Genomic DNA, 13491 nt, shown 5'->3' with positions numbered 1-13491 from the left:
GCTGTTATTTTTCAACATTGAAAGATTCTTTATTCTGCAAAGGACTTACCATAACATTTCTTTAATCTAAATGGCAACCTCCATCCACTGTAGTTAAATGTGAGTCAATTTGTTGGTAAGAATTTACATGAAGACATCTCTTACATGAAGAATTTACATGTAAGACATCTCTTACATGAAGACAAACAGACCAATAAACACAAATTGTCCGGTGTATTTAGTCTTGTAGTATCTAGCCTGGGATAGATTATATGTAAGAGTTCAAAGGTTGAGGATTAAGCTGTCTCATTCCAGATGTGTCATATTTATTTTAATATTGTAACAGTTCTCAGATATTTCTTACATGTTAATTCATTCATACCTGAATCAAGATTAAAATGTTGTAGTATAAGATGGGTCTTCCGAACTCAACATCCAAGTTCATTTCTTTGCTAATACCACAGCAAGGACTATTGTATATAGAGTAATAACCATCATCTCTTCCATGAGTAGAGTCCTTGTGAACAGAAAGCACTTTTCCATTTATTTATTATCTCATCAGAGGGTTCTTACTGCAGTCCTTCAAAGCAGGTGTTATCACAGCCTTTTTAAGGGTAATAAAATTAAGACTGGGACATCAAGTTGACTTGTCCAAGGTCATACAATTAGTACATGAGAGAGAACACATACATATTCCTTTCTTGTGACTATTATGCTTTCCAGTACAATAAAACTGCTTCACAACAAAACACTTTGTCCTTGAATGAGCTGTCTGAGACATCTTTAAAATGACAGTAACCTATTCCTCTTTAGGCAGTTTCCTGTTTTTCAAGCATGATACTTCATAATTGGCCAAGGATTGAACGTCTTGAAAATTGTTCAAAAATGAAAACCCAAAATGCATTCAGGCTGTTTCTCAATGACTTGGCACCAGACTTTCTTGGATCTGGTCCTGCTGTCAGATAACTGACAGACACGCCCCAATTTCTATCTGCTAAATTAACTACAACTCTTTGTCTATGTTAAGCTGATTTAATAAACTATGTTTATTTTAAGACCAGCTGAAATTTGTACTAGAGTAGAACTTTCATTTGTTAATTTTGCGTCAATAAATTGGAGAAAAATTTTTTGAGAAATTGAATCTGAAATTAAATATTTGCATGTTTTATTACATTTTTAATATTTTCATCAGAATATGTATTTTGTGACTCTGGGAAATATATAGTCAATATTTTTATTGCAGTATGTTTACTTTATTGATCAAATCCCAAACTAAAAGTCTATCAGTGATTAAGGGTAATCACAAAGCATAATTGGGATTGATCAGTTTTAATTGATAGACAGATTTGGGAAAGAACAAGATCTACCTTGCCACAACTAAAACACTTTTTAAATATTAATTAGCAGTACTAAGGAAAGTTAAAATATGCTTATAATTTCAGCCAGAAAAAATTGGAAAGAGAAAAATAGTTGATTAATTTACTTGCTGAATAAAATAACCAGAATAAAACAAATCTTCTCTACTTAGCCAATTCCATCACTTCACTCGTCATCCCCACTGGGGAATTTCAACTATGTATTAAAACACAGTTTGTATCAAAGGAAGAAGAATCTTTGGACTTAGCACTTTCTCTTTACAGTTTTATATACACATTTCCAAGCCAAAAAGTAAACACTCAGTGATTTCACTCTTGAGAATTTTGAGGGACCAGAACACCTAGGCCTCTATCAGTCTTTTAAATATATAATAACTCAATCATATCAGTCCTGGCGATGTCTAGAGAGTCCCTTGGTAGATATGTACAATCTTCAGCTAATTTGAATCTGTGGAAATAAGAAGCTCTATCTGAATAACGTTGTTGAAGCAGTCGCTTCCGTGTTAAAATCCTCACCTAGTAACGTTATCTATTGAGGCATTTTTCTGTAGTCACAATATGTATACACAGACATTTGATTTATTACTGTACTTAATTTTATTTACAGGACCAATTATATAGCAAGAATTTCATGCTTAGAAAAGTTCTGAAATGACTGCTTGTTTTTGCTTAATTTACAGTGTTGCAATATGTGGTCAGTTCTTCAAATAAGTGCCATAATAATGGGATAATTGTTTACATATGGGCTTCATAGGAAAATTTGAGCTTTTCACATATTGTATCAGACACTCTGACCGTATCACATAATCAAGCCAAAACATTATACCTGTGCTTGCTTAAAGTATAAGCAGTTATAAACATTTCTTCCCAGACATTTGGCCCATATTCCTGGCCTTGGGGTGGGTATCTCTCAGGGGAAACTAACCAGTTTTGGCACTCTGTTATGTCTTGGAGCTAGGTATGTGCGGGTTGGATTCCAAATGTTATTGAAGTTGCCTAGCTACCACATTGCAATAGAAGGAGAAACTGTGAATTTTGACAGCAATTGGACATGTAGCAAATTACCAGGGCCTTTCTTGACTGCTGGATGGTAGAGTTTTCCATTTTCTCTGAGGATGTCGTCTTTGAGTAAGACAGACTTGGGGCAAGTAGCAATGTGAACAACCATCCTTCTCTAATTGCCCCCAATTTACATTAGTTTTTAGTAATTGTCAGGCTGAAGTGTGGACTAGAAATAAAGTAAAATTCAATGAACAAATATTTTTGAGCCCTGAATATGTGTGCCAGGATATGATGAAGGATTATGATACAGGGGTATTAAGTCTTGATGTGAGGGGGTGCGATGGTGAGCAAAAACCTCCCCAAAGAGGAGATCATTCATTTGGGGCATCAAAGGGTATGTTGGCACAGAAAAGAGAAAGAGTCTTAGGGCAGTGGCGATTGCCTTATAATAACTCAACAAAAGAGCATTGTGTGTTCAATGATCTCAAGAAAGTTTAATATGACTGAAAAGACAATTGTTTGAAAGGAGCAAGAAGTAATCTTGGACTACTTTATGCAAGGCTTAAAGGTAATATTAAGGGCTTTTTAAAAAAAAAACTTTATCCTAAAGATAGTAGGGAGTCAATAAAGGGCCTTAGAAAAAGAGCTTTACAATCATGATTTTGGTTTTAAAGTGATCCAACTGACAACTATGAGGATGATGGATTAGACATGCTAGTGGTAACATGAGAAGGACAATATTAGATGCAAGAAATCAATTAGAAGGCTCTTATAGTTTTATTTATTATTAGAGACAGAAGATGATAGAGACATAGACTATGGTGGTGCCACTAGACATGGAGAGAAGGATATGGAATTAAGAACAATTTAGTGGCAGAATTGGCAGGCCTGGGTAATGACTGCGGGAAGGGAGGGATTCAGGACAGAGAGATTTAGGCCCATGAGAACCAGAGGAGAAGCAAATCTGCTTTGCATAGAGTGTTAGGTGCTGTGAGAAATTTAAGTGAAAAGGCTGAGTAGGCAGTTGGATCCATAAGTCAGGAAATCAGAGAGAGAGTTGGGCTGGAGACATATACAAGAATGAAAACTATAAGGATTTCAGTCATGGCTTAGGGAAAAACTGGACAAAGACAAGAAAATACAAGACAACCCCGAGGAGTTCCATCATCCAAGAGTCATTTAGAGGAGTGTAACCTAGTAATGGAGACTAGTGTGGCCAGAGAGGTAGAAGAAAAACATCAAAAGCAGAAGCATCAGGGAAGCCAGATGAAATGATTGATTTTAAAAATAAAGCTGAGTTGAATGAGGCTAAGAGATAAAAGATGATGACTGAAAATTATGTTTTGTAATTAGCAATGTGAAAATTATCTGTGACACAGCAAGAAAAATGTCAGTAGGTCAACAGGAGTAGAGGTCAAGGAGGGAATGAGGAAACAACTCTTTGTGAACTTTTTTAGTAAAAGGGGGAAAAAAGTGAGGATAGAAACTGGAAGAGAAGTTACACTTGAGGGCAGATGATAGAAAGAAAGATAAGTAGATATAGAGATACATAGATACATAGATACAAATGCACACATAAAAGGAATATATATGTGTGTGTGTATATATATACTTCCATATATATATGGAAATAGACTTTTACATGTTTGATGATGGAGGAGGAGACATTAGGTTCCTAGTAAGATTGTGGAAAAAAAAAGAAAGCAGTAAAGGTTGGAAGTAGATCTGATTGTTTTTGCAGACTTCAAGGCTAGAAGTTGAGGAGAATTTCCTTTTTGGTGGTCTCTGTTTTCTCTGTAAATTTGGGGTTGACTAGAAGTCATATGCTGAGAGGGAGTGAAGATGTGAAGAGGTAAGATTTTTGAGAAGTGTAGAATAAAAAATACTGGGAGGAAGGGAAGTGCACAATGACTAGAAAAATAGAGCAATACCTTCATTCCATGTTTAGGGCTCAGCAGAGGGCATTTGTATTAGTCAGCTGAAGGAGTGCTGATGCAAAATTCCAGAAACTGGTTGGTTTTTATAAAGGGTATTTATTTGGGGTAGGAGTTTACAGATACCAGGCCATAAAGCATAAGTTACTTCCCTTACCAAAGTCTATTTTCACATGTTGGAGCAAGATGGCTGCTGATGTCTGCGAGGGTTCAGGCTTCCTGGGTTCCTATGGGCTCAGCACCTTTGTTTTGTCCACAAGGTCAGCTGTAGACTATGAGGCTCTCTAGGTTTTGCCTCTCTCTGCAAGGTCAGCTATAGACTCTCAAGTGAACAGCTCTGTCCCTCTTCCTGGAACTCTAGCTTAAGACCAGTGTATCATACTCCAACATCAAAACTCCAACATTAAGAACCCTCAACTCCCTTTGCCATGGCTTTCATCTGTGAGTCCCCGCCCCTTGGTGGCCTAATGAATGCCCAATCAATGCCCTAATGAAGTGCCCAATCAAGGCCCTAATCATAACTTAATTATGCCCAGGTTCAGATCAGTTTACAAACATAATCCACTATCTATTTTTGGAATTCATAACTATGTCAAACTGCTACAGCATTTAATACAAATTTTCATAGTGATTTCACTTTAGTCAATAATGGGTCTTTCCCTCTCCAGCAACAGTCATCAACCCACATGTAGTCACAGAGAAGATGAATAACTGGATTCTTCCAGGGTTGGCTGTGGAAAGCAATGAAAGGACAAAAGAGCAAGGAAGTCTAGAATATTAGTATGGAATCAAAGATGAATAGGAGTAAATGAAGAAAGAAAATGATAATGAACTTAAGTGGAATATTTGATTTATTTGCCACCAGAAACCACACATTCATACACATCCCTTTATCTTATTTATTCACCCTTAACATTTGCCTTCAACCTGTCCTTCTGTGTAATATGAAGTCTTAACATAATTTTCAAGTTCCTTTTACATTGCTTGTTTTACCGGCCCGCCCCCATTAACTATAATATTCTCAATGCCAGGAATTTAATGTTTTTATGTGCATTTGCACTATCTGTGATCCATATTTTCCTAGTCTGTGGGGTGTTAGTTGGGTCACATGAAATGTAAAAAACAGATTTGTCTGGCTGTTTTTCCATCCCCTTTTCAGGACCTCCAGCTCCTCAATTATTTCTGGAGTCCCTGAGGGTATTTCATACTTCCTCTTAGTCTTCTTGGCTCCATCCATCAAGGAAAAGAGCATGCCAAGTGTGTTATTTCCTGTTTCTTCTGTAGCAATAGTGCCATCTTTTGTGTCTGGTTCTACCCCCTTCAGAGTTTAGAGTCATGAGTTCTGAAAGCTACTGGGGCTCCTTGGCTACCGACATTACTGGTAGCACCAACAGACTCATTGGATTTTCTGTAGTCTGCAATGGGCCAAATCTACTTTGCTTTCCAAGCTGAAAGGCTGCCTCCCTGTCTCCCAATACCTTTGTGGGTACTTTTTCTTTTTATAATGTATTTCTCTGCCAAACTACTGATATAGGTTCCAGCAGTGGATTTTAGAGAAAGAAGGGAGAATATACCTTTAAATATTTCCCTGCCTTTTTCTTCACTGTCTATTAGTTTTGAGCCTCTTATGGAGGCTTAGGAGAACTCTGGTTCATGGCTCAAGGCCGATTAACCTGTCCAGATCTGTAAGGTGCTGTATATATGTTCATTGCTGTTGCTTTACTTTTTCCAGTTAATTTGTGGTTGTGACAATAGGATTTAAGTGGACAAGAAACTTCTTCCATTGTTTTTCTCTATACATTGTCCGCAATTTTCTCTTTTTAGACCATCTTTAAAGAGTAAGCAGGAGGATGTGAAAGTGTGTAGGTGAGTAAATGAATCATTTTTGGTGTTTTGGAAAATGTTAACTTATGGCAATTCTACCAACAATTGCTAAAATTGCCTTAAATGCCTCACTGCCAAGACTTATTACAGGAAATGTATGATATTTTGATGTAACATCTCAGCCGGAGATTTATTTACTTTCCTAATAAATATTACTTACTCTAACTGAAAATGCATGATCTCTTATCACTGAGCTTGTAAGAAGATAGCGATTGCTCTATCACCTAGATGAGAGGAGTCCTGATCAGTCAATGCAAGGAGTGAAAAAGGAAGTGCCCATTTTCCCCCCTGTTAATTTCCGAATATTTTTGTTAAGTCTCTTCAAATTTCCTGAGTATTGTAATCCGTGTTATTTAGTAATTTCAATTGCCCACAATAAGAAACATATGAAACGTATGTTACATAAAGCCCCCTATTTATTAGAGGAATTCCAGCTAAGAAATACAGAAACCATGACAGAACTGGAAAAATCACAGTGTGGCAATGCCTACTCAGCCAGAAGAGTGGCCTTTAGTACTCAGGTATGATTCGTCCCAGCTCTCCAAAGCCTGTGGTTCCTGCAAGTTCTCAGGCTCCATAAGAATCTGGCATCTGAAATGGATTGATGTGGTTCAACCCTGGCATTGCAACATTCTAGTGGTGTGATCGCAAGCAAATTACTTAACCTCTTTAAGCTTTGGTTTCCTCATTTGCAAATGATGCCATAAATAGTATCAGTGTTTCACTAAGGATTAAATGATGTAAGGCAAAAAGTGTTTAACCTTTATAAACAAAAAATTTACTAAGTATTTACTCTGTAACAGGCACTAATTTAATACTCCTTTTGCTATAGGCATTATATTAGGTGCTAGAAATAAAAGTGTGGACAAGGCATCAAGCCTCTGGCTTCATGGAAATTACATTATTGTTTTAGGAACAAACCGAAAACAGAGAAAATGGAGCAAAGGATTGCAAGTCCTAATAAATGCCAGAAGGAAAGTAACAGTCTCATTCTAGGTAGAATAGCCAAGGAAAACACCTCTAAGGAGGTGACAAAAAGAAGAGAGACCTGTGGTAGGAGAAGGAACATTTGTGTGAAGACAAGTCTGGGAAGAGCTTTGTTTTATTTGCAGGATCTCTGGAGATGAAGCCACCAGAATCCTTGGGGATAAATCCATGGAGATGAGCCAGAACTGGCAGGTAGAACCGGATCATGCAACTTATTAGAGACCGGGATAAGGAATTTGGATTTTATACCAAGTATAGTGAGAAACTGTTGCAGGGTTTTTGAAAGAGAAAATGTGATCCCAGTGTAGGTTTTAAGCATGCTTTCAATGCTGGGTAGACTTAGAGTGGGTAGGAGTGGAGGGTAAATGGTTAGAAGGCTATTGCCATGATCCAGGAAAGCTCTTCTGGTGGTCTGGTCCAATGTGGCATGAAGAGATGGAGAGAAGGACAGGGATTGCAGGTGTACCTGTGGCAGAATAAGGAGGGCTTGCGGGTAGATTGCGAGGGAATGGAGGGGAGTAGGACTCGAGGCTGCGCTGTAGGCTTCCAGCTCATTCACTGGGTGGGGTGGTCGTGACTTTTACAGAGATGTAGGAGGACAGGTGGAGGAAGGGGATCAGCTTTGGGGAAAAAGAAAATGAAATCAGCAGTTCTTTTCAGCACATGTTAAATTTGAGATCTCTGAGAGATAATCAGATATAGATACTTTATCTCAGTCTGAGAACTAATATTTTCATTTCTTTTTAATGAATAGGAAGCTTAATCTCATTAGTAAATGGACTTATTTCACTTGGATTGTTTCCTTAGCAATTTTTCACTGAGACCTTTTAATAACCGTAAGTGAGTGACTATTCAAGATTTGGGCATTATATGTTTGGCTAAATATCATCTTAATACAGATAAATTCAGCATACTAAATAAGGGCAAGATCTGTTGGCTTTTGTAAACCATGATTTTTAAAAAAAAAATAACAAATATGGAAATAGAAGAAATATGACTGTGAAATGCTGAGTGGCCAAACTGAAATGGAGACCTCACTTCATTCAGTCAATAAAATCATGCAATTTTGAAAGTCAAATGATAGCTTACCAGTTTTCATCTTAGTTACATAAAAGGAAAATATCTCAAACTTGGATGGAGGAAATGTGTATATTTTAGGTTTCAAATTACTTTAATAGCAGTATTTTTGTAAAAGGAAATGGTAAATACCTTTCTCTCATGTCCGTAAACATTTTGTCTAAATCAGTATAAAAATAGATATTAAGTCACACTGTAGCTTAAAAATATAGATATAAATTCCCAAAGTGAAATAATTCAAAGCTATTGTTCCCTCAGTTGGTTGTGTTCAGCTGGCATTTCTAGTGTGGTTAGGCTAGATGTTATACTACAAGAGATAAATGACTGCTAGAAAGATTACTAAGAACTAGATGATGTGAAGGCTTGCATTTTTTTTGTTATTAGAATAGCATAAGGCATTGAAATATCTTGATGTTTCTCCAATACAGAGATAAAATAAACTAAAGCATTTAACTGTATGTTTTACTTTATTGATAAAGATCAAACTCTTGGTTCATATACTTCTGTCTACTATTCCTAGTCGAGTGCTAGGCAAATGTGCAACACTTAGTATTTTTTATTAAATTTACCCAACTTTGGTAATTTATAAGTAAGTGACCAACCATCCCATTTTCCCCGGGATTGAGGGGGTTTCTGGGACACAGGATTTCAGTCTTAAAACTGCGACATACTTGAGTAAACCTGGATAAGTGTCCACCCTTTCAGTGAGTCTGGTTTAATTATGAGTGGGGGAAAGCTTTGTCTTGACATATGTGTATTTTCTAACTTTGTAAGTCAAAAGGAGTTATTAAAAATGGAATCTGTTGATTTTTAATTTCCTTAGCATAATTTTTTTCCATTTCTAAAGCAATTTTCTTTTTTTTTTAAAGATTTATTTATTTATTTAATTTCTCTCCCCTTTCCCTGCCCTGCCCCAGTTGTCTGTTCTCTGTGTCTATTTGCTGCGTGTTCTTCTTTGTCCGCTTCTGTTGTTGTCAGCAGCACAGGAATCTGCATTTCTTTTTGTTGCGTCGCCTTGTTGTGTCAGCTCTCCATGTGTGTGGCGCCATTCTTGGGCACACTGCACTTTCTTTCGCGCTGGGCGGCTCTCCTTACCGGGTGCACTCCTTGCACGTGGGTCTCCCCTACACGGGGACGCCACTGCGTGGTGCTGCACTCCTTGCGCGCATCAGCACTGCGCATGGGCCAGCTTCACACGGGTCAAGGAGGCCTGGGGTTTGAACCGCAGAGTTCCCATGTGGTAGACCATGGATGCCCTAACCACTGGGCCAGGTCCACTTCCCTAAAGCAATTTTCAAGTTGAGGCTGGGTCTTATCCTCTGTGTCTGCTTGGCATCTAGGAAAAATGCACATGGTGGGCCTTTTACACAAAGCAGTTTGATATGGATGATGAATTACATAGAAAGAGCGCGAGCAATAGCCACAGGATAAGAGCTGCCTGTCTTCCTCCAGTCCTGTGTCTCTCCCATGACATGACAATGGAAAATTACTATAATATGTTTTATAAAACTATCTTGGGGAAAAAGAGTGTGAGAAATTTCTAGTTCCAAAACTAACTGATGCAGGAAGTTATATGAACCAGAATGCAATAGTTTGGTAATAAAAGTATTTCCTCAGAGCTAGAGTTTGCAGTGTGTTGTTATAACAGAGTCCAATTTTAAACATACCTTTTTTCTTTTTTTCCCTTTAATGAAATAGCTGTTCTTTTCTATATTTTAAAATATTTAACCAAAGCATTAGGCATGTATGTTTTAATAAAACCAAAATTAAGAAAGCATTTGCTTTCTGTTCCTTTCCATTAATTTTTTGGAAAATAAATGAAACTTATCAAACCAGTTAGTCTACATTCTTGCTACAGCATTACTTATTTCTTGACACAAGGAAGTAAAAATCCATGGTATATATAAAGAAGTGTTGGCTCAAGGCCATGTGCTTTATTGCTTACATTGTCATTTGAGAACAAAGATCAGAAAACTCCTTCTTTTATTGTACAAATTTAAACCATGCTATTGATTCAAAGAGAGAGATTCTAATAACACCTATGACCAGGTAAATTTTTAACCTAAACTGGGTAAAGGGCAATTCAGAAATGCCAGTGGGCTGCCCTTCACATCATTAAAGGGTGGGAATAGATTATAGCTGTTACAAGAAAGAATTTGGTGTGGGATCCTGAGGTGTGGGATTTAGTGTCACCCCCCAAGATACATGCAAACAGAAGATTTTGCCCTTTGTCTTTAAGAATTATGTTTTTGGGAGAAATTTCTGAATTGTGATATCTTGTATCTTGGAATTATAGATAAATTAATATAAATTCTGTGGCATTTGGAGTGAATTTAGAGAGGTTCTAGTGTATTGCGTCCACCAATGTGTTATCAGTGTAAACTCATTCTTTCAATAATTTTTAAAAAATGTATTTAGTTCATGTTGCTGCTATAACAAATTACTTCAAATGCAGTGGCTGCAAATAACTCAAATTTGTTATCTGACAGTTCTGGGGTTCAGAAGTCTAAAATGGGTTTTACTAGGCGAAAGTCAAGGCATTCCTTTTGTTCTTTCTGGAGGCCATGGGGGATACCCATTCCCTTGCCTTTCCTGGCTTCTAGAGGACACTGGCCTCCCTTGGCTTGTGGCCCCTTTCTCCGTCTTCAAAGCCTGCTGTGCATAGTATCTTCATATTTCTGTCTCTGTTTCTGTAATCAACGTTGAGTTGTGACTCTGACCTCCTGTCTCCCCAGCTAATCCAGAATAATCTCCCATCTCAAGATCCTTAATTTAATCACACTTCAAATTCCCTTTTGCCATAAAGGGTAATATAGTCCAAGTCCTGGGGTTTAGAATGCGGATAGCTTTGAGGGGTCATTATTCTGCCTACTCCCAAAATATCCCAGTCATTAAGCAAAGTTAACATAACAAACACCAAAACCTGATGAATATAGAATAGAAAAGAAAACAAGGACACAATTTTACTTAATATAGGGTCAAAACTCTTAAATATAGCATTGATACTATAAAAATATTTAAATTTAAATTTTTTAAAAAATGGAAATATAGCAGCATATTTAAAAAACAATTTTAAGAATTATTCAATTATTTGCTATTAGAAAGTTTATTAAATAAGTAATCTTATTACTAGAACAAGGGCCCAAAATGCTATGATCATCTCAATAGATCTTAGAAATGTATCTGTTAATATTTATTGACTAGTTCTGATTTTAAGAAAAAGTCAGTAAAATGTAAATATAAGAATGGTTCCTTAATATGATAAAAATATATATTACAAAATAATAGACTCCTGCTGTTAAAATGCTAAAGACAGTCTTATTAAAATTCATAACAAAGAATACTAATTTTTTCTGCTATTATTTAATATTCCTAACAGACAATGTAATACACACATCGACCCCTTCTGGTATAAAAACCTTATTACCCTGCTGCTGGGGCTGCTGCAGGCACAGAGCCCTCAGTCGTCAGTCTACTTCTAAATCAGAACTGCCTGATTTAAAGAGTCGCCTTGCCCCAGATGACTGCCATCTTCCAAAACGGAAGCCTGTATCCAATTATTGTGAATAAATATCAAAGACCCTTTTTCTTAATATTTTAAAGGCAATTGACTGCTAAAAGCAAAATCACAGCATTGTGTCAGCAGATTTATGGCATGTGTAGACGTAAAATAGCAGAGAGTGCAGGAGAGCTAAAAGAACAAAAGAAGAGAAAGACTGGAATATTTAACAATACTGGATTAATACTAGATTAACTAAAGTAGGCAGAAAATAAGAATACAGAAAATTAATAGCAAGATAGTAGGCTTATACCCAATCTTATCAATAATCCATTGGGTTTTGCCAGTCTAGATTTTTAAAAATATAAATCACATTTTAAATATAAATCACAGACAATTAAAAGTAAAATGATGTAAAAATATCTATCATGTAAACACTAAACTTAAAAAGCTGATGTGCCTATGTTAATGTGAGACAAATTTAACCTCAAGACAAGGAGGTTACCAGTTTATTGTAAAGAAGACAGGATTAATTCAGGAAGATAAAACAATCTTAAATGTATACAAATCTAATAATAGAGCTTCAAAATACATGAGGCAAAATTTTCCATCAAGCAAAGGAGAAATCGACAAATTCATAATTAGAGATTCAAAACACTCCTCACCCAACAACGGATACAATGAATAAATAAAAGTCAGTAAAGATATAGAACTTTTGAAAAGCAAGGCTAAACAGTCTGACCTAAGTGACATTTATGGAGCACCACACCCAGCAGTGCACACAGGAAGTTCACCAAGACAGGGCAGAGGCTGGGACATGCAAGAAGTCTCATTAGATTTAGAGAACTGAAATGATACAAATTGTATACTAGCAGCCCAACAGAATGTACTTTATCAACACAATATAATTACATTAGAAGTCAATCAAAATATTTAGAAAATCCCCCATGTACTTGGAAATTAGGAAAGACAAAGTTTAAATAGCACATGGATTAAAGAAGAAAACTAGGGGGAAATAGAAAGCATGTTGAGGAATAATAATAAAATTTTGACATAACATTTTTTGTAAGCTGTGGCTAAAGTAGAGCTTGGAGGGAAATTTATAACTTTAAATGCTTAATATTAGAAAGGAAGAAAGAATGAAAATCAATGACTTACACTTCAAATTAAATAAACTAGAGAAACAAGATCATATTAAACCAAAATAATAAAAAGAAAGGAAATAAGAAATATCAGCACAGAAAGCAATGAATGAAAAAATAGACAAGAGAAAAAAATCACCAAAACCAAAAGGTGATTCTGCAGAAGGATTAATACAATTGATAAATCCCAAGCAAGAATAATCAAAAACAGAAACAAAGAAACAAACAAAAAACACACAACAAAAAAGAGAGAAAACGCAAAATACTAACATCAGGAAAGAACGAAGAAATACTACTACATATCTTCCAGATAATAAAATGTTACAGAGAATATTATAAAAAACATTTTGTCAATAAATTTTAAAACTTAGACCAAATAGATAAATTTCTTAAAAGCAGAACATCTAAAACTAATACAAGAAATGGATAACTCATCTATATATTTATTTTATATATGAAAGGACAAATTTGTAAATAAAAACCCATGTGGAGTTGTCCCATGGGCAGTGCTGACGCGCATAAGGAGTGCCCTACCACACAGGGGTGTCCCCTGCGTAGGGGAGCCCCACGCGCAAAGAGTGCGCCCTGTAAGGAGAGCTGCCCAGTGCGAA

The sequence above is a fragment of the Dasypus novemcinctus genome, chromosome 14 (assembly GCF_030445035.2).
Source record: "Dasypus novemcinctus isolate mDasNov1 chromosome 14, mDasNov1.1.hap2, whole genome shotgun sequence".
Lineage (NCBI taxonomy): Eukaryota > Metazoa > Chordata > Mammalia > Cingulata > Dasypodidae > Dasypus > Dasypus novemcinctus.
Note: the sequence above shows the minus strand (reverse complement) of the source record.